General features: G+C 49.8%; 1 protein-coding gene and 2 long non-coding RNA genes across 4 annotated transcripts in view; 2 read left to right on the plus strand and 1 right to left on the minus strand.

Annotated features, from left to right (window-relative positions):
* Window positions 1–15,479, minus strand: part of LMO2 (LIM domain only 2) — a 30,507-nt gene extending 15,028 nt beyond the window's left edge. The window contains exons 1-2 of one of the 2 annotated variants that reach the window (XM_040638936.1): window positions 15,342–15,479; window positions 7,033–7,128 (exon numbers count right to left, since the gene is read on the minus strand). The gene's annotated coding sequence lies outside the window, so the exon portion shown is untranslated. Of the gene's footprint in view, window positions 1–7,032; window positions 7,345–15,341 lie in introns of those variants that run through there. The other variant, XM_040638935.1, reaches the window with a different exon arrangement.
* Window positions 10,093–13,329, plus strand: LOC121104756. The gene is made up of 2 exons (XR_005837076.1): window positions 10,093–11,563; window positions 12,735–13,329. It is a non-coding gene; the product is annotated as an uncharacterized LOC121104756 (long non-coding RNA).
* Window positions 15,480–15,929: 450 nt separating the features above from the next.
* On the plus strand, window positions 15,930–21,192 carry LOC121104755. Its single transcript, XR_005837075.1, has 3 exons — window positions 15,930–16,068; window positions 16,448–17,319; window positions 20,698–21,192. It is a non-coding gene; the product is annotated as an uncharacterized LOC121104755 (long non-coding RNA).
* The last annotated feature ends 947 nt before the right edge of the window (window positions 21,193–22,139 follow it).

Here is a 22,139-nt window from a genome sequence, read left to right on the forward strand (position 1 = left end):
CTCCCTCCTACCCCCCACTCCTTGCAAATCTTGAATACCTTCAAATTTAGAAATTTTAATTTCTAAATTAAAATTGAATGCGGATGTCAGAGGAAGACCTAAGCAGTCTGTATGATGAGTGTGACCCCAGGTGGATTACTTTTTTCCTGTTGGCATTTTCTATTCTTTTTGCTTATCACATTTACAATTGTTTTCTAAGGAAGAGCAGTTTCAAGTGACTAAGGCTACATTTCTTTGCTAAAATGGACTTCTAATAGAAATGAAAATGCAAATGTCATTGGGAAAATGCCACGAATGACAATTTACTTCTTTTATTTTTTTCCTCAGTCACTAGAAGCTAAGTTGTATCCCATGCCTGTTAGCGGTGACATTCACACATGGCAACAAAAATAAAGATTTGTCTTAACAAATCGGCTTCAGTTCCCAACCAAAATTCTTTACTCCATTGTCACAGACATCTGGCTCCCAAACTCATTTCAGGACATTTCAGCTGGTGGATGTGTTTTCACAGAACGTTAGACTGATTAGAAATCTTAGTGATAAATAAATCAGGTTTCCTATACAGTAGAAAAGATCCCCCAAAAAGTCTAAAAAAATATCCATTTCAGCTGAGGCTCAGGAGAATGAGCATAGGTGTTAGACACAGCTCGGCTGTTTGTCAGCTGTGTGATTTGAAGGAAGTTATTTCACCTCTCTGAGCCTCAGTTTCTCTATCTGTCCAGTGTTAAATACTTGTCAATAGTAATGCTCAGCAGGGCTGGCCCTAGGGTGAGGCCGCCGCCATGCCTGTTCACCTCATGGGAGTTTCCAGAGCATTCAATAGCACAATGTGTGGAACAATGTTCTGCACAGTGGTGGTACATGGTAAGTACTCAGAAATGATAGCTGTTGTTAGTAACCCATCTTTCAGAAGTTAGGGCCACTGTATCAGGAGACAACTAGCTGGTCACCCACCTAGCCAGGACAGGCGCCGAAGAATGCTGAGGCCAGAGGCTGCGGGAAGAGCTGAAGTGTATGCAAGACATCAACCGGCCTCAGGCGTGGGGGGGGCCCATCCGTCGGCCGGCGATGCAGGACTGTGCCCGTTTAGGCTCCGGACAAGCTGCTGACAGCTTCATTGCTTCTCTCCACTACATTGCTTGCCTCAGCCGCTTCCCTGGTTTTATCTATCTGCTTTTCCCCCTTCCAACTACTTCTAGATCCACTTTTACAACGAAGACGAGAGGCACAATCAAGTGTTGAATCACTGCCCCCGGATGTCACAATTCCACAGCAAGGGCTTAGCAGAGTGAAGCTCCTAGCATGTTCTAGAGGAAGGGGCCTCAAAAATGTGATTTCTTGGCTTGCTCTTGGGAGCAGTCGGGGTTCTAAGGCAGCTCCCCAGCGGGCTTCACCTGCCCCTGTGCCAACCGCAGCAGAGCCATCCCTGTTGACCTTTGACATGCTGCTCGACCTCTCTGGACTTCGGTTGCTGCATCTGTGAAGTGGGCATATTCAGAGTACGTATCTCACGGAGCTGTTACAATAACCCCGAGGAATGAAACACATAAGGTGCTTGGCAAGGACACCGGTGCATAGTAAGTTTCCACAGGAAGATTTTCCTTGTACGGTGAGATTCCAGCTTTACGGTATTTGAACAGCCACTGATAATTCAGGCCCTTTGATGGGCAAGGCAACTGAGACATAGAGCCAACAGCTCTTTCTTTCCCCTCTGCCACCAACAAACCCTCCCCCACCTCGGGTACTGGACCCTGACCTTATTTGCTGCTCTGAGTTAAAGCGGGGGTCAGAGCTGGGTGAGCTGCCCTACTGAGCTGTCCTTGTGCTCTTTGTTCGTGCAAGCTGTCTCCTCTCTGCGGCTGCATGAGGAAGCCTCACCTGAGTGACACACCGCAGGGCCTGGGACTCAGCACATTTGAAATCCGAACTCCTTGCTGGGGCCTAGAAAGCCTTATACTATCTGGTCCCTACCTCTCCTGTGACTGCACAGCTCCCTCGCACTCTCTGCTCAACCACACTGACTTTTTTTTTTTATTCCTTAAAACAAACCCAGACAATTCCTGTTGGAAGGCTTTTGCACTTGCTTTTTCCTCTGCCTGCGATGCTCTTCCTCTGGATCGTCCCACGGTTCCCATGTACTTCATTCAGGTCTCTGTTCAAATGTTTCATCCTCCTAAGAGCCTTTAAAAATTCCACTTCTCATCATTCTTCATCCTGGATGCTGCTTTATTTTTCTTCCTGGTATCATCATTACCTCCACTTTACTACATATATATTTGTAGATTTTTATGCGTTGTCTTTGGCCTTTCTTCCCAGCTGGAATGTAAATTCCGGGAAGACAGAAACCCTTTATGACTTGCTCCCAGTTGTGTCTTCAGCACCTAGAACGTGCCTAGCACATGGGAGGCCCTCGATACGTATTCACTGAGCAAATGAATGTACAAATGGTCGCCCCACTTCCCCCGGCCAAAGCACGCCTGCACCCCGCTTTCTTGGGAAATGTCGAGAAGGAACTTGAACATCTTGTCCTCTTTGAGCATCACTTTTAGGGGAAGATCAGGTCTTGGATGCCGTTCAGATTTGGGCCCAAAAGTTGGTTTGGGAAAGAGATCGCGCTCCTGGCTTCTAGGAACACTCAGATATGGGGAGCATCAGGAAGCAAGGCCACTCTCTGAAGCCGGATTCTCTACTGCAGGGCCCCCCTGCCCACAGGGAGACGTGGCTATAGTGAACTGATGTGTAGAAAGCAGTCAGTTATAGGAGCAAAGACACAGGCTTTGGAGATAGCCAGGCTTATGTTTTAGTCCTGGCTTTTTTAACTATGTGGTTTTAGGCCAATTATTTGACAGCTCTGAGCCTCAGTTCCGTCACGTATAAAATGGGGATAATTATATCTTCATCACACGGGGTTGTAGGGATAAAATGAGATCATGCATGTCAAGTGCTTAGCATAGCGCTCGATGGATGGCAACTATTATTAGAATTAATTAAGCAAAAAGAACCTCAGAGGAGGATAGTCAACCAGGGCAGGGCTTTCTTGGCTGAACAAGGTGGATAACACAGGTGTTTTCCTGCCACAACAAGGGCTCAGCTCAAGCAGGGTGGGGTCAGCCTCCTTGCCCGGAACTCTTGTCTTATCTTACCTGCTCCGGTGACCCCCATGGCACAGATGGGTGGGGCTTACAGACACCTGGCTCAGGCCCACGCTCAGGAAAACGGCATAAGGAGATGGCATCAGGAGCCTGTCCTGGCCACTAGCTCTTCAGAGTTGGGGGGGGTGTCTCCGGTCTGAGGTCTTGCGTCTTGATAGGCTTTCCGTTGGAAGGAGAGGCCAGGCCGCTTCTGGGGAAGCTGTGTTTTCCGGCACTCGTGGCTAGCTGAAGGCCCCGAGCCTGGCAGGGGAAGGCAATTCTGACCTTCCTAATGATACTTGCTGTCCCAAGCTTCAGACCTCAGTAGAAAGGAGTCTTGTCTATGATGATCCCTAGAGATACCCATTGCCGAAGGACGTATCAAGAAAAGAGCTGTTTGCTCCTTTCTGCCAGTTTTCTCTGCTTCCCTTTAGCTGTCCCTCATGCTTTGGACTGCCAGACTAACCCATCTACAATCCCGTTTTCTTCATTGCCACCACCCTGCTCAAGAATTTGCAATGGCTCCCTATTGTGTGTGACCATTGGCAAGTGGCCCAACCCTTTGGGACCCCAGTGCTATCGTTGTTATGGAGCGAAGAGCTGGACTGGAAGGTTGAGTTGCAGTTCCGTCCCTCTAGCAGGTCAAGACCAAGCTCTCCACGCTTCCATTAAGGCACCCAGTGATCCTGTCCTCTCCACGGGTTCAACTTTATATCCCACAACCCTAGCCCCTGAACTTTCCTACCGGGCCAGGCTGCTCCTCTTTGCTCTCAAACACCCTGCCTGTGCCCATTTTTATGCACTGTCTTATCCTGTTCTCTTTCTCTGGGAGGTCTGTTTCGTCTGTGTTTCCGGACTTCGGTGCTCAAATAGCAGAGTGGTTAAGAATAAAGGCTTTGGAGAGAAATCAACCTCGTTTCCAGCCTCTGCTTCATAACTTACTATCTGGGTAATTAATCTGAAGCAAATCTCTGAGCTTCAGCATTTGCAACGATAACATAGAAACAATGATAAATCTCGGGTTCGAAGGAGTAACGGAGATGATACGTTCAGCAGGCAGAGCACTGCGCCTGGCACGCAGGAAGTGTTCAGTGAGTGGCGGTCATTACTGCATCCCTGGTCCTCTCTACTTCCAGTTGGGTCCATCACCCCGGACCGAGCTCGAGCCATATCTTTACCCTGGAGTTTTCTCTGTCCCCTGAAGCTCATGGTGGCCACTCCCATCCTGAGTTCTCAGGGCTCTTGGCTCTGGGGCCAGGAGAAGCGCTCATCAGACTGCCTCGTGGAGCAATGACTTCACGTGCGTGCAGCGTCCGGCCACCTCAGGAGTAGAGGCGCCATGATTTTCATTTTCACCAGCCTCCAGGGTGCTGATAGAAATTTGGAGAGACTCACTAGTTCCTTTTGAATTAAAGCCTTCAAATATCACATCCATGTTATCAATTTCCCAATTCCTAGATTCACGTTGACATTCAGGAAGGCATGAGGGTCTTTGCGTTGGAGACAAAGGTCTCCCCAGAATCAATATTGAGGACGGCCCATGCATTGTCAGTCACAGACCTCCTACCCGGTAACTAAAGCTATAAAACTCTTAGAAGACAACCTAGGGGAGAATCTACACGACATTGGATTTGGCAACGAGTTTTTAAGTATGACACCAAAAGCACAGATGTCATATTTTATTTATATTTAATGTAATTGTTAAATTGAAAATAGAGAAGTTGGGTTATGTCAAAGCTAAAAACCTTCATACCTCAAAGGACACTATGAACAGAGTGGAAAGGCAACCCATGGCATAGGAGAAAATATCTGCAAACCATAGAGCTGATAAGAGGTTAAGATTCAGAATATAAAAAGATGTCCTATAATTCAACAACAACAAAGCCAAATAACCAAGTAAAAAAATGGGCAAAGGACTTGAGTAGCCATTTCTCCAAAGCAGATACACAAATGGCCACTAAGCACGTGAAAAGATGTTCAACGCCACTAACCAGTAGAGCAACATGGATCAAACCACAATGAGGTACCACCTCACACCCGTGAGGATGAATCCTGCCCCAAACCAGAAAAGAAAAAGCGTCGGCAAAGACGTGGAGACATTGGACCCCCACGCACTGCCGGGGACAAGGCAAAACGGTGCAGCTCCTGTAGGACACGGTATGGACGCTCCTCAAAAATTAAAAACAGAATTACCAAATGATTCAGCAAGTCCACGTTTGGGTATATACCACCCCCCAAAACTGAAATCGGGAGCTCACATAGATATTTGTATGTCGGCGTTCATAGCGGCCAAAGACCGCGAGCAGCCCAGGTGTCCGTCCGCGGGCGAGTGGGTTTTTAGAAAGCGGCCCGTGCATCCAAGGAAATGTTAGTCCACCTCGAAAAGAGAAAATCCGCACACAGACTACAACATCCAGGAACCCTGAAGACGTTCTGCTAAGTAAAAGAAACCAGTCACAAGAGGACAAAGACTGTATGATCCCACTCACACGAGGCACCTAGACTCGTCGGACTCATGGAGACAGAAGGTAGAAGGGTGGTTGCCAGGGGCCGAGGGGGAAGGAAGAATCATTTTTCAACAGGTACAGTGCTTCGCTTTGGGAAGGTAAAAAAAAGCCCGGAGATGAGCCCTGGGGATGGTTGCACAGCAGGGGGAACACGCTTCCTGCCACCGAAGTGTGCACTTGAGAGTGGTTAAAATGCGAAGTTTTAGAGTATGTCTATTTTACCACCAAAAACACTGGTCAAAGTTCAAGGTCACCTTGGGCGCCCATCTGGGCTAACATGCGGGATTTTACCTATTATTTCAGGAAGCTCACAACCATCTCGGCCTCATCTGTGGACCCATTAAACCCCAAAGCCAGTCCTGCGCGTCCTGAGACAATCTGCAGGTGGCAATCCCAGCCCACGTGGGCCTCTGTCAGGGGTGTTGGTCCCGGCACTCCCACTGACTTTCTTTGCAGGAGCCCACTTGGCTCCAAGGAAAGGGGGAGAAGGATGCAGGCTGTTATTTGGTAAAGCCACATCCTTAAAGGAACTCAGGGCTCGTATAGATATCTATCTGCCCTCTCCTCTGAGAATCTGTCAGTTAGAATACAACAGGCACAGGCTCCGCTTTGGGGGGCGGTGGCAGGAGCAGGGGGGGGGGGTCTCGTGTAAGTAGAGCATCTTTAATGTTCCTTCAGGCCGTTTCCAAAGGCCCCGGGGCTGCTTGAGGGCCAGCTCAGCTCCTCTCAAGCTTTCAGGCCGTGCTTCCCATCATAACTGCAGAAGGCTGCCTTGGGTCGTATCTTGCAAAGGAAGAGCTATTAAAAAATATTCCATTTGTATTTCCTGCGTGGCCCTCCATCTGGAAATATCTTTTATCTGGCAACTTTTGCAAAGTGAACTGAATCTTGAAGGAGGTCCTGGCAGGTTTATGCTGGCTTCTCTATTATTCCAATAAGTCATTTCCATCCTAACCTTCACAAGGGCCGAGGAATCGTGACTTGATATCGGAAACAGCACTGGCATGGGATGGCAGCAAGTCTTTCGGGCCCTGAGGCATCTTTTTAACCCTGAAAACACCCACTCGGAGGGCAAGGGTAAAATCCAGAAAATTATTATACACACTCTCTCTCAGCTCAAATGTTACTTCTCCAAGGAGACCCCCTGCCCCTACCCTCCATGACTAGATTAGGACTCCTGTTGTCTAATTTCACTCCCCGCCTGGATCACGATTTGTCATTCCACATTTTGGGATTGTTAAAGTACTGTCCGGCTCCCCCAAAGACTGCGAGCGCCTTCTGCTCAGAATCCAATCCAAGAGCCTCGATTAAGATTTAGCACATAGTAAGGACCCAATAAATATATACCGAAAGAATGAATGCATGACCAAATGAATGAATGAAATTCGTCTTACCTGCGTCTCCACCAGTTACTTCAAGTTTTGATTGAAAATTATCTCCTCAGAGCTGTTGTTACTGAAAGACAATGACAGGAACCCTCTGGTAGGTAGCTAGGAGCAGAATGAAGGGAGGGAGCAAGGGGGGGAGGGGGAGAGAGAGAGAGAGAGGGGAGAGGTCTTTATCGTCAGTTAGAGAAATGTTTCCACTGGTCCTTGATAAAGTAGGGACAAATGTCCCCAGGGCCCTCTGATAGCTGTGTGTCCTTGATAGTGTGGCTGGGTGGGGCAGGCGGAGCTCTGGCACCAGGGCAAAGGGATGGATTCTAACGGTTTCTTCACTGGTTGAAAAGGCTGCTTCCTGCCCAACTTTGTTTTTCTCCGCTATGTACCAGCTCAGCTTATAAATGGGAAGGAGTGGCCAGCTTCTCCCAACGTGCGGGGCTGGGGGCGGGGGTGGAGAGGCCGGTGCCTCAGGAACCATGACCTTTCAAGTTGGGTGCTCTGGCCGGTCTGACATAGCGAGGGTTCTGCCAGTGTCTCACACTTCGCAAATCTCACATCACTTTGGGTCGCAGAAATCCTCCCCCCACGCCCGAATTAGAAAGGGCAAGGAGCCAGGCTCCCATCTGATAGGGGAGGAAATGAGGCCAAAGTCCTTCCAATTCTTAATCCTGCCGAAGCTAGAGAGCTCTAGGACACTCACTGATTGAACCCTGGCATTCTTGCTCAGAAGAAGGTCTTTTGAGAATTCATTTTTCAAGACGAAGTGTTTCATTAGGCAAAAATCTACTCGGAGGCCGTATTAATTAGATAGTAAGTCGCATTTGTGGGATTTATCTTTTGAGTAATTTAGGCAAAAGATTACAGTTAGGGATAGATGAGATGGGCCTACCGCTGCAAATGACAGCTACCTTTTATTGAGCACGTATTATGTGCCAGGCATTTTATATGTTTTATCTTATTTAATGTTAAGAACAACCCTCTGAGATCAATAATAGTATTATCCCATTTTATAGATAAGGAAACTGAAGCTCAGAGAAGTTCAATAACAGTTCCGGGGCACGCAACTACGGAAGTGCAGGAAATGGGATTTGAACCTAGGTCTTCTGACTTCATACTCTCACTCTTACTCACCATGTCAGTGTTTCCCAAATTTCCTGCCTTTGCTTATTAACTACACCTGTCCATAGGCCCACACCGAATCTACCAGATCAAAATCTCCAGCGGCCTCAGAGAGTCTCTCTCTGGGCACCAATCTAAAGTAGATATCTCCCCAGACACTAACACACCATTATTTTATTGTCATCATTGTACTTACCACTACCTGATATTTTCTTATTTGCTTATTGTCTTTCTTCCCCACTGAGTGAGAAGTTCCTTAAGTGCAGGGACAAGGTGCTCAAAGTTTTATCTCCAGACAGTACCTTGTAAGTACTCAATACATACTTACTGAATACATTAGCTGACATAATAAATATGTCTACTAACATAAATAATAAAAAAAATAAGTTCTATTAAGCAGGATACTGAGTCTGGAGCCAGGTTCTGGGGGAAGAGAATCATTATTACACACCAGTGTCTCCCAAGGCTGTGGGATGTGGAAATGGTGGCACACAGGCCATGTATTTGCCATCAGAGAAAAAACTCAATCCCAAGATAATTAAGTACAAGATGACACAGCAAGTCAGCAGGTGGGCCAGGTATAAAGCAGTCCCTTCCTTCACGGATCTTTACCTTTTCCTTGGGGAGTCCAAACGAATACATACGTGATGGGGAAGGAGCACATGACCACCAGCGAGGTGCTGGCCAGAAAAGCAATCTGACTGGATTAGGGAGAAATTAGAGTGCGAACAGCAATGGAAGGCTTTCTGTGGGAAGGATAAATTTAGTTGTGCCTTGAGTGAATATCTGGGAATCCCCTTGGTGTCAGACTTCTACTACGAGCCTTACCTAGAGTGGGTAATTGCTTTCCCCTTACAACACCCTGATGAAGTAAGTAGCATAGTCACAACTCTATGGATGAGTCACAGAAAGGCTAAGAAACTTGCTCCAGGTCACAGAGCTGTAACGACTGAGTAGGGATTAACAGCTAGTGATTCCAAAGCCGGTTCCCCTCATCAAGCCTGTAAGCAGAGCAGGTGTGCCCGGCAGAAACAGCCCGAGTAAGGGTCTCGGGGTGGGGTCAGGTGTTGGTGCTGTAGTTCCGGGGTAGCAATGGAATGACGACAGGTTCAGGTTTTCCTTGATATCGTTACAGCCTAACGAGGCCACCTATTTGCCATATGCACCACACCTGAGCCATGATTGCAGGCAACTCAAAGGTTTGTTACTGACTCTAGCATTCGCAAAGCTGGGGGAGTCCCTGGGCAAGGGGCCCAGTGACAAGAGGACTCCTTAACACCTGTGGGGAAAGAGAGCCTGATCCCGGGGACACCGATACAGGACAGGAACTCACTTGTTGAAAAAGACCAGGAGGCAGTGGAGGGGCAGATTAATTTCAGGCTGTCTTTTGTTAATCTGCTTGTCTGTAGGCTGTTCCCATTTGACATAGCCTGTTCAGTATATTCAGTCTCCTTGCTGGAAGAAGCGCCCCCTGGAACAAGGTCACGCCAGCCTGCAGGGGACATCCAGTTCCTGGGGAGTTCAGGATACCTCGTGCAAAGTTTGGTTTTGGTTTGGTGTTGCATTTGCGGGGCTATTTAGATGACTCTGCCTGTGATATTTACCCACATAGAGCAGGAAGGTCCTCTGAGGGCACGTGCTCCTGGGCAGCTAGCAAATCACCCGGAGCTAGTGTGTTACCTACCAGGCTGGCTCTTAGGGATTTTTGCCCTTCAGCGGAAGCCTCAAGGGCTGCCTCTGTTTATGTCACATGGGCCCATAGAACCTTGGACATTTCCTCTGCTGCCTCTGCTATTTTCCTGGTGTAATCATGTTGTGAGCCCTTAGTCCCCGTTCTCCAGCTCCCAACGTCACTTACACGCAGGTTGGTGGGTAGGAAAATGGCTCATCATCTCCGATTAGGGACTGGGACCAGCAGGGTCCCATGACGGGGTGGTCGGTAAATGTCAAGGAGGTTGTCAGAGTTAGTAGGGTGTGCAGGTGACTTTGGCCACCAGGAGGGCGTTATCTAGGGGAGTGGCGCAGGTGGACCAGCTTCCCTTTGGGGCTTCTAATCACTCACGTTTCTTTAGTATCTGGGCCAGCGTAGGGCCATAGGTCTTGACATGCGGTGCAGGGCCAGGAAGACACAAACACACCCACAGGCATTTGGATAATTGCATGATCTGGACTCATGGGCCAGGGACCAGACTTGATACCATCAATCAATGTCCTGTCCATCTGGTCCTGGATAGCAGGGGCCTAGACCAGTAGCATTACTATTGCTGGTTTTGTGGGCCTTTTCCATGAGCGTGAGGTCATTCAGCATGGTGCAAATAAGAGGGTGGCTTGCTCATGGGGTCAGAGCATACCTGACATTGCATAAGGTCTAGCCACTGGGATGTGGCCTTGACCATGTACGCATACAGATCAACCTGGGGCTAGCCTTAAGCAGTAGGCTTGCTTTGGGAGGTCTGGGAGGGGAAGTCTTAGTCATAGCGGAAGTAGGGTTCATCGTGCCCTGTGGGGAGGATGGCAGAGGAGAGAGTTATAACTTTGGGGGTCTGTCTGATGCTCACCTCTTTCCAGCGTGTGGTACATGCTGAGTGAGGGATCCCCCAGGGGGAGATGTCTACGCTCTGGCAGGAGGCGTGTTGGCAGATGAAGCGGGTAATAGGGTCGTTATCCTCTGAGAAGCAATGGTTGGCTGGGCCACGGTCATCACCTGCCATGTGGCATTTGACTCCCTGGCCCAGAACAACTCTTGAGCCACGTCCAGGTCATGGAGGCATGTGTTGATATTGGGAAGGCTGTCACAGAGATGCAGTAAGCAGGAGTGCTGAGGGGACATTGACCTACGTGCCGGGCAGCGAGCTGGGCGTGAGAGCTGGGGCAAAGACAGCCTGGGCTGGGGGGAGCTGAGAGTGCAGGGCCACACTCCCTTTTGTTTCTCCTGCTCAGGGTAACGTAATGTGCCTGGCCTGTGGTGCTGTGGAGGAAGAGTTATGCACCCCAGACAGACAGAGATTAGACTGTGGGTGCCATACTGCCCAGGTGGCCTGGCAAGGAGTGTCCCAGACCGCAGCCAGCAGCCCTATCAGGCAGAGCCAGCTAGTGACAACCTAAAGGTTCCACGATAACATTTTCCAGAGTTTAGACTCCACATTCAGGACAGCCTTTTTTTTTTTCTTTTAAGATTTTATTTATTTATTTGACACAGGGAGGGGGGAGAGCCAGCACAAGCAGGGGAAGGAGCAGAGGGAGAGGGAGAAGCCGGCTCCCTGCTGAACAGGGAGCCCGAAGGCAGCCGCTTAACCTCTTAACCGACTGAGCCACCCAGGTGCCCCAGGACTGCCTTTTATAAGGCTGGGGGGGGCATCTGTACCCCCCAGCTGTGGACGCTGGCCATGCTTCAGCGTCCTCTCAAGGGAGTAGAGAACCTCAGGTATGCTATTTTAGAATAATGCTGTTGGTGTTTGGCCTTTCTCCGAGAGCCACACGGTGACAGGTGTCCATCCAGGTGCAGCTAATACTTCCCTGTGAGAAGGTCTTGAAATTAGCCAGTCTTTCAAGCTATCCTAAGTCCCATCATGGCGGATGTGTGAGGGGATGGTGGTGCCTGCTCTCTGGGCTGGTCGAAAAGTAATATCAGGGATTTTGTCGTTCTGTCTATGGCCGAGAGGTCCCAGGTGATTCTCTGCCCTCAGTCCAGGAACCAAACATCTGTGGACTGAGCTCAGCTAGGAAAAGGATAGAGTAATGGAGGACCCAGGAACTGTGGCAGGCAGGTGAACATGGGAATCCATGACCTGGAGGCTGGGTCTCCCATCAGAACCAGGAAAGGCAAAATGAGGGCATTTCGTTCTAGGTGAGGGGTTCTTAGGGGCAGGTGTCTAGGGAGATAAGAGCAGTAAAAGGAAACCGATTTGGGAAACTATGGGCCATTTTGTAGCTCTAGGAGAAGACCCATCGTTGTGGAGTCCCCGGGACCGTGGTGGGAGGGGTGAGCCAGTAAAGGCATCCATGTCTGCCATGGCTGGGGCATCCTGGATGGCCCAGGGAACTTGGGGTAAGGGCCCGTGATCATCAGTTTGCCACTGGGAGAGCAGTGAGGCTCCTGGGTCATTCTGCTGGGAATGGCATACTACACCCAACTCTTTTCTCCACAAGTATTCAATATTTCTGGGAGAGAAGTAGAGAACAGATGGGAATGGTTAAGTGCAGCACCAGATTGGGGGAGGCCTTGAATGTCAGCTTCCAAGAATGTGGATTTAATGAGCTATTGACCCTCTGAAGACTTCTGAGCAGGGAAAGGATAGGACTGGAGTTGCATTTGGGTTGGATTGGGATGGGAGAGGTGGGAGGCAGGGGCTGCTATTTGAGGACATTCACCATCAGTGAAGGGTTGAAGAAAGGAGGTATGGGGCAGAGGGAATGAGCAGGTGGGCAAGGGCAGGAGGGACACTGCATGACTGGGCAAGACTTATCTGCAGGAAACAAGGGAGGAAGAGCCCAGGCAGCTCCAGAATCATCTATAGCAGCCCCCATGGACTGAGCACTTACTCCCTGCCAGACCGATCCAGATGCTAATATATAATATATTATTAATTTTCCAGGAAGCTGGTGGGGTACACATGGCTGGCCTGCTCCTGCCCTGTCCCTACAAATCATTCTCCATGCAGCTGCTAGAGGGATCCCTTTATAACCTGCCTCACGTCACCTCCCTCCTGTGCCTGAAGCCTTCCACAGCTCTCCTGCTTGCCCAGGGCAAGAGTCTAAGTCCTGTCAGGCCCTCCATGCCTGGCCCCAGCCATCTGCACGTCCTCTCTCCCACGCCCCCCACCCCTCTGCTTCAGCCACACAGGCCCCCTTTGTCATTCTTCAACCTGTAGCTTTAGGGCCTTTGCTCCTTCCCTCTCCCTGGAATATTCTTCCCCAGGTGTTGGGTCCCCTTATTAGAAAGGCCTTCCTTTACCACCTGAATGAGACACTGCCAGGCCTGACCACTCCACCGCCTGTCCCCTCACGCCGCCTGTCACCATCTGACATATTGTATGTTTGCTGGCTTATTTGTCTGGCATCTCTCTCTCCCTCTCTAGGTTGGAGTTTGCCATTCAGGCACGAGCAATGTTTGTTAGGTTCTCATCTATGGGTTTCTAGGGCCTGGAACAGTTCTTGCTGCGTCTTAGGTTCCCAATAAATACTTAAATGGATGGATAGTGAGTATTATTATCCTGATTTGATGGAAGGGGAAACTGAGGATCAGAAGGGGTAAGCAATTTGTCCAGGCAGGACAGCCAGTAGGGGCCAAAGAGAGGATTCAAGCCCAGAAAAGTCTGACCACAAAGACTATTCTTTTCCATTAGGGTACAGCACTCCCGAGGAGTTTTAGACCTTTGTCACCAAGAAACCATGTCTTTTGTTATTGTTTTTTTTTTTAATTTTATTTTTTAAGTAATCTCTACACCCAACGTGGGGGCTTGAACTTACCACCCTGAGATCGAGAGTCACATGCTCTACCGACTGAGCCAGCCAGGCGCCCCAAGAAACCAGGTCTTTAATCGACAGACACGGGACACTTCTGGGGAAGAGCAGGCTTGGGTGGTGATGGGGGGACAAAACGACGAATTCATTCTGGACTCTGCTTTCCTTTGAGTCCCGCTGGATCTAAGAGTCCACGGTAGCCATGTGAGCATTTCCTGTATGCCACGTGCTGTGCCAGATACTAAGGATTTAAAAATCAGCAAGACGCGGTCCCCATGGTGGGCTCGCCATCCAGGGGCGAAGTGCCGAGGGCACCCGTACGGAATTTCTGGAGCAGGAGCGCGGGGACGGGTGCACACACGCGGTGGGCCGGGTACCGGCCCACGGGCAGCTTCCACAATCCTGTTCGTTTTCTCAGCAGTCACTGAACACTTGCGTTGTGCGAGACGAAGCGGTGACATTAGAAATACAAAATTGGTCAGATAAGGGCCTATCCTCAGGAGCTCACAGAAGCGAGGAGGCGGCAAATACCTCCTTCTTACTCATTCACTCCCCAGCTAGGCAACGAGTGCCACGTGCCGAACATTCTAGACTCTGGGCACCCGACAACGAACAGAGTAGGCACTAGCCCTTCACTCAAGGCACTGACAACTAACAGCAAGTCATGAAGTGGTATTACCAGTACTATTATTAACAATAACAACGGCAACTAACGAAGGCTGAGTGCCAGCCACTGTCAAAGCACTGACACGATTTATTTCATTTATTTCCTCATGATGACCCTGCCGTCGCCCCAGTGACAGATGAGGAAGCTGAGCCTGCCGTCTCCCTAAGCCACATGCTTTTCTGAGAGCACAAAGGACAGCATCACTAATTTACCGATAAGGTCAGGAAAGGTCTTCCAGGAGATTGGATTTTTCAGGTGGAGTCTAAGGAAATACGGGCTTTCTCTAATCAGAAACACTGGGGGCAAGGGCTTGGAACAATGAAAGCCCGGTACCCGCTTCAAAGCGTAGTTGTGACGTGTCCACAAGAAAAGACGCGTGGAACCTTAGCCCCTTGACTGGCACAGAGCAAACGCTTTCATGTGTGTGCCCCCCTTCGCTGGTCTCCATGGTGGTAGGAATGTGTGACCTCTGTCTCCACATACCCTGGTTTTTTAGAGATACCCTTCACGTTAATAACCTTCTTGGAGGCCAAGGCCTCTCTGAGGATGTCCATTACAGAATTCGAATGTGTTTGAAGATGCTAGCAAGGGTGGTGCCCCACCCCATAGCGTAGGTCGTTGTGCAAACACACACACACACACACACACACACACACACACAGTTGCTGGGGAGATCATGGCAAACACCAGCCTCAGCCTCTCTTTGGGATTGCAGGAACTGAGTGGTCTCCCTTTGTGGCTGGGGCCGAGGAGCAAATTAGATGGTAAATTAGTAGTTCCCAAAGACGTTAGCAAGCACCCTGCTCACCCAGCAAGTGTCTGAGTCACGGCGGGGCCTCTCCACATCGTGGCCTATGAATAGATGCTCTTCCTCCCTCCGACAGAAGCCGGACTGCCCAGAACATCCTGGGGCGAAGCTTGAAGGCTCATGCCCCTTTCAGAATAGTTTTCTTTTAAAAGACTAATTTAACAGCCACCTCTGGCTCTCTGAAGAAGCAGACGTTCCCTTGCCATACCGCGATCGTCCCCTTGCCATACCGCGATCGTCAGCGGGTTGGTCAAGCCTACTCACCAGCCGATGAGGCAGTCCTGGGGGCTTCCTGGACCGGATCTAGGCGGCTTGCCCCGCCCACGCCCTCTCAGCTAATGGGCCTGCTGTGCACCTGTTCCTTCTTGGGAGGCCCTGGCACCCCAGTGCCCGCTGCCTATGCCACCTCATCTCTCTGCCAGACACCTGCACGCCCTCATGCCCAGCAGAGTCTGCTCCACGGCCCAGGGCTGAGGGGGGGTTTCCTTCTTCCTTCTGCTCGAGGCCGGTTGCTATTTGAGCCTGTTGCAAACCCACGGTCTGGAGCCCTGGACCTGTGGGTGGCCCGGTCACCTCCTGAGAGGGTGGAGCCATCACTCTTGCAGCCAGACGTGCTCCGTGCAGAATCCCTAGGTCTCCGGGGGTGGTATTCTGCGCTGTGCCAAATCGCAAGCCCTGGATGGCCCACATCCTAACTCAGACCCTCAACCTCTGGTTCAGAAAGTAGAGAATAGTCTGGATCCACGCTTTGAACTGGCTCCCACGGACCCTCCAACTGCAAGAAGCCATCTTGGACCTCGTTCATGCATCGCCCGCTCTCTCTCTCCCCTGCACCAGCAGCCAGTCCTTAGTTTTCCTTCCTGCTCAAGGCAGGACTGTATTTATTTCAGTAAAAGGATGCTGCAGGCTGTACCCCAACGTTTGGAGGCTCCCACAGACCTGGATTTGAATCCTGGCTCCATCACTTATCAGCCAGCCAACCTTAGATGAGGTACGCAGGCTTTCTGAACCCCAGCACCCTCATTTCTAAAGCAGGGACATCTGTACCCACTTTGCAGGGTTGTTGGGTGGGTCACATGAGATAATGCAAGGGAAGAGCTTGCACAATTGCCACTATTGTGTAACGCGTGCCGAATGGGTTCACCCAGCAATCATTTCAGGGCCTGGATTTGATCACCTCCTAATTAGATATTAAATTCTAAGCTGGTTCTTCTTTCGAAGCCCTCAGGGCCCTGAACAATAAGCTGGTTCTTCTTTCGAAGCCCTCAGGGCCCTGAACAATTAGAGGCACAGAGAAGTCACTCATCAGTAGCTGAGCGTGCCGGCTAAAGCAGACTCCCGCAGTTCCTTCCCCTTGTCTTTCCCACCAGGCTCTTATCAGCTGCTCTCCTGCTCTGCCTCTCGATCCCAGGCTTCGGGGCCACTCCGGGCTCTCCTTTCCCAGCGCTCCAGCCCCTAGCACTCGCTGGCTCTTGAGGTCCTGGTGTGCACGTGATTGTGGCCATTCCCCGAAATGGCTGCTTCCCCGCATGGGCCTTGTCTGTCAGCTGCCTCCCGCCGCCGGCATCGTCTGTCTGCGGGGCCAGGCCCCATCCCAGGGTGACAGCTCACCAGGCCTCACCCCGAGTCTCTTCCAGCATTAGCAGCCCACCCCGGCCCAAAGATATCTTTTATAGCTGATCTCTGGCGGCACCTCCTACCTTCCAATTAGGAGCTTGTCAACACCCTGGCCATCACTCTTCCTGCAGCGGCTGACAACACAGACACCCGCCAGGGCTGCTCTGGGAGAACGAAGCAAAATTATTTCCACGGTGGAGGTAGTGCGGAGCACAAAAGTTAGAATCTGGGTGACTCTGAATAGAGTCCAGCCTCCTTCTGCAACGTCTCATCCTGTTTGAATCCGCAGCACCAAGCACAGTGCTTGGCATACAGTTGGTACTCAATATATGAACATGCACAAACTGTAAGGGCCAAGGAGACATTCTTTAGCTAGTAGATTCCCTTCCTCAATGCTTGTTGATATCCAGTTCAATTCTGCCTTGTACATGCAATTCAGAAACTTAGCTCTTGTCTAATATTTCATAATGTTGGCTTTGCTTTATTTCTGTGGTTGAAAAGAAATTGATACCAGAATAGAGAACTGCCTGATCCCTTTGTCCACCCTCTTCCACCTTCTCTGAATCTTTGGATCCTGGCGAAGCTGTCTGACATTCAGAGCCATTTTCAGAAAGTGGAGCTGGAGGTATGACACAATCTAACATTTTTTTTTATCTGGTAGTGTGGTCTGGTGGTTTGCACGGCGGCTCTGCAAGTCGGAAGTCTGGCTTTCTATTTCTGGGGCTTAAGGGAAACCGTGCAACAACAGTCTTTGCAGCCCCACTCACTCTTGCTTTCTCTTTCTCTTGTTCCCTGTAATGAGCGGGACCTGGGAGGGCTTAGCCACAGTAGTCAGTAGTTTAACCAGGAAAGGAAATGCACCACCCTTCTGGCCCCTGCTTCAGCCTCCAAACAGTGGTAAACAGAGGAAAGCTATAATCCAGAGGCATGGAAAGTGAAGGTGGTGGAGAGGGGTTTGGGGCAGAGAGTATGAGGATGCAGTGATGGCAGACGGGACCACATCAAACTAGACTTTTCCTCCTGCCCCGGCTCAGGAGCCCGAAACCTCAAGGGCCCACAGGGGAGCAAATCCAGAAGTGGGGAAATGGGGAAGTCCTTTGATCTGAAGTAGAAAACCGTGGGGCGAGAGGGAGAAAGAACCAAAGCAGCAGCAAATTCGATGAAACCAGAAAGGGACCATGAGAAGCAGAGGGCATTAAGAGCTCTGGAAGGGCAGAGGGCTCTAACGGCACACTTGCTTTACCCTTTACCCCTGGCCTCGGGCCATTCACACAGCAGCTCGGGAAAGGCCTCCTGAGGGGGTATCTGTGTCCAATCAGCCTAGCAGAGTTAGAAGCACACATGTCCCAGGATTTCCACTGCACCCCAGACTTCAAAGTACATAGAGATTTGAACAGCCTTGAAATTGACAGAAAACTTTTGGCATTTGATCAAATTATCCCACTGTAACTATGCAAGTTCTGGGCTCTATCTAGAAAGAACAGGGCGAGCTGGGGAGGAAAGAGTCATTTAACATGCCATTTCCTTCCTCATTTCTACTCCACTGATCTGTAGGTCTCAATTCCTGCTACTGTAGTTGCTGTTTTAACAATCAGGAAGCCATGAGACCTTTTGGGTTATCTTTAGAGTGACAGCCTGCAGAAGGTTTGAGGCTGAGCCTTGGGCTGGGCGATCTGATGGCATTTGCCACGGGCTGACAATTGCTTTGGGGTTCTGGGGGTTTCTCTCTCCCAGCGTGGTTCAGACAGTAGGTTTTCCGGGTTAATGGTATGTGTATTATGCAGAGCCTCCAACGATGGTGGGAATAGCGTGCTTTGTGAGATCCCAGTAGTAACACACAGAGAAGGCCAATTATATTGTGTGATTTGGGGTGTTTTAAAGAAAAAAGCAGGGGCAGCTGGGTGGCTCAGTTGGTTAAGTGTCTGCTTTCAGCTCGGGTCATGATCCCAGGGTCCTGGGATGGAGCCCCAAGTTGGGCTCCCTGCTCAGCAGGGAGTCTGCTTTTCCCTACCCACTCCCCGCCCCCGTCCCCACCCCCTTCACCCCCACCCACTCTCGTGCGCGCTCTCTTTAATAAATAAATAAAATCTAATAAATAAATAAGAAGAAAAAGAAAAAACGATCTCTCTGGAGGGGCAACATTAAGAAAAGGACATAAGCTTTGCAGTTAGAAAAACCTGGATTTGAATTCTGGCTCGGCCCCTTACTTGGGCAAGTCACTTCCTCTCTCTACCTCTACTGTTCGTCTCTAAATGGGGGAGATTAAGACCGTCTTCAGGCTGTTGTAAGGATTTAATAAGATATACAATTGGTATAACTGCTGGCACTTAGTGAGTTGTAATTTATTGCCCCCGCATCCTAAAGTGCACCCTGAGACTTATTTTTTAAATATTAAGAGACAGGTTTTCACTGTGGAGATTTCTCTCCAGCCTGTTGATGTTTATGGAGGAAAAAAAACCTTGCAATTGGCAAAGGCTATCAAAGTGGCAGAGCCCGTTTTAGGACAGTGATCAAGACCAGTGCTGTCCTCCCGTTAAGTGGAGCCAATATTACCCAAGGAGCTCACACCGCTCCACCAGACAGCAGCAAAGAGCAAAGCTCTTGTCTCATTTTCTTTCTGAAGTGTTACCATCTTTACGTAATAGACAAGGTAACTTACACTGGGTGCAGACATGTCCCAGCCAGTCTGGAGGACCCATGGGGCACCTTCTCCACCCCAGGATTGAATTACTTGCAGGATCAAGTTCCCTGTCCCAAGGAAAGGCAAACTTGAGGGACATTCATCTCTTTCAAGGACAAGGATAACAGTGGACAGAGGGAGGGCACAGACGTTTCTGAGGACAATTATGGCTCCCCCAATGGAGTCCTAGAACAAGAGAGCTGTAGTAAAAGGGAATGAAAATCGAATCAAGGGCTTTTCCCTGAAACATCTGCGGGCCAGCAAGACACAAGGTCCTGGGGCCAGCTGCTTGGCTATGAGCCAAGATGGCCTTGATAGCTTCACAAAAGCTCTTCGGAAAGGGCCAGTTTCGGTTGCCTTGGTTTCAGATAGCACCACCCAATTACTTTTTTCCTGTTTTCCCATAGAATACAGTTAAATTTTGTTTGGTTTTTATTTGGGGGCAATAAAAATATTAGTGTTTTAGGAGACTCCAAAATACATCCAAAATAAATAAATAAATAAATAAAAGCCTGATGCTCTGATCCACGACTTCTCTGAATCAGAGCAATCTTGCATCTATTTTTAAGAGAACAGATTATAACTGACATAGATATTAGTGTTTTGTCAAGATTCATTAACAGAAGTTGGGGTAGATTATACGCTTAAAATAATAATATGTAGAAGAAAGCTGGATCCAATCTGAAAGTCATTCATGGACTCTCTCGCACATCCCTTCATTCAACGCATTCCCTGAATGCCTATTACGTGCTGACGTGGATAGCAACGTGTTTGGTGCCCTTGGCATGTGTGAGTCCACAAAACATTCCTGCGGATTTGCTCCCCAGACTATTGGGGCTGTGTGGGGGGCTGTTGATAGGTCTGGAGGTCTCACAAAGCAGGAACCAGGGGAACCAGTCAAATCCCGCTTGGTTCCTACCTCCAAGCCTTTATGGGCAGGCCGGTGTGGTTTAGAACCATAACGTTCACCTGTAAAATGAATTGGCTCAACCAAATGATCTCAAGGATCTTTATTTGGTTTCAACCTCTACACCCTGAAACTCTTAAGTCCTTACAAATAAGCAATAACGACTTATGAACCAGGTGTTTTAAAAGCAGCTTCTATAACTTTGGGATCCAGGTCGACAGCTTTAGCGGAGAGGCTTCTGAAATGTTCCACCTCTCTCATCCCTCCCCTTTACTGCTCTTTGCGGCCGGATCAGGCCCCCCTTGCTTCAGGTCCTTGCTGCCCGGTGCACTTACAGAAAAGAGAGCGAATCTGGATTTCCAAGAGAATTCATCTGGTTTTCAAATAGAGGCAAATTATTCAAAATTATTTTTTAGACCCTGCCTGGACCAACACTGTGTACCTTAAACAAACCAACAAAACCCCCAGATCAGCAAGCCGACTTGGACCAGTGCTACCTGTAACAGACAACACCCAGCACGCCCCGCCTGAGCCGTGCCCCACGTGTGCTCACCTGGCCCAGAGGCTCCCGAAACTTCGGAGGAAGCAGGGCTGCCAGCCCACGTGATGCCTTAGAAGGAACTGGAAAACGCTGCCCCACTTGCTGTAGGCAGACACGCCGCATCGCCATGCATAGCTTAGGGAGCAGGAGACAAGTCAACCCAGCTCATGCAGTCAACGGCACAACTACAACAGTGGCCGGTGTGGAAGCTCCTGTTTTACGGGCTGAGGACAGAATTGCCCAAGGTTGGGCGTCAAGGGCTCCCTCCGCACACTCAAAGTTACTGTCAGAAGTTCACGGCTGAGCTCTCCAGGGTGGCAGCCAGCAGTCGTGTATGGCTATCTAAATTTATATTAAAATGAAATAAAACTAAAAATCTCATCCCTCAGTCATACTAGCTACACCTTAAGTGTTTAATAGCTATGTGTGGCCAGTGGCCACCATATCGGGCAGTGCGACTATGGAACGTTTCCGTCACAAAAAGTCCTCATAGCGTTGCTCTATGAGACCCCTTTCAGTTCTGTTAGCCGCTTCTAAGTCTTGACCAGCTGACCTTCCTCGCCTCCCTCTTGCCACTCCCCATCATGGGTCGCGTTCTCCAGCCCTTCAGACCATTCACCACGTTCCCGATATTCTGGGTCCTGTCCAGTCACCCTACTTTTTGTTCATGTGCCCCCCCCTTCCTAAAACATCCATCCTCGACCAATCACTGCCCATCCAATAAAATCCTGCCCTCTCTTCAAGGCCCAGGTCACATGCTGAGTCCCAGTATCCCCTGGGTAGACGCTGTTTCCTCTTGAGAGCTTCCAAAGAAGAGAAGCACTGATTCTAATCAGATGTTTGCCTCTCTCATCTCACCTGCTCTCTGTGTGCCCTGGAGGCAGTCAGTCACCCGCCTTGTTCATCTCTGTGTCTCCAGGGCCTAGGTGAGAAAGACCCTCGGAGCTGCATCTCTGGAAGGATAAGCTTCTTGAACACTATCACAAAGGCTCTGTGTGTGACAACCGTGGAATAATATTTGTTCGTAAAATGCTTTGAACCTTGCAGGGGGTGCGTTGCATTCACCTCTGAGCCTCGGAGCGCTGGTAGATAGGCACTATTTCCCCCAACTCTCGGGGGAGGGAACAAAGGCCCAGAGATGGGCAGTCATCCAAGATGACTCAGAAATGACAAAGCAACATTTGGCCAGAGGTCTTCCTGCCTCTGGTTTGAGGGAGTGGTCTGTGGACGCGGCCCGGCAGACCTGCACTGGCTTCACGGAGCTGTAGGACAGGAGCCAGGGCACGTTGGTCCAGGGAAGCAGAGGGTTCAGGGCAG

This window comes from Ursus maritimus, unplaced genomic scaffold (genome assembly GCF_017311325.1).
Source record: "Ursus maritimus isolate PB19 unplaced genomic scaffold, ASM1731132v1 scaffold_23, whole genome shotgun sequence".
NCBI classification, from domain to species: domain Eukaryota; kingdom Metazoa; phylum Chordata; class Mammalia; order Carnivora; family Ursidae; genus Ursus; species Ursus maritimus.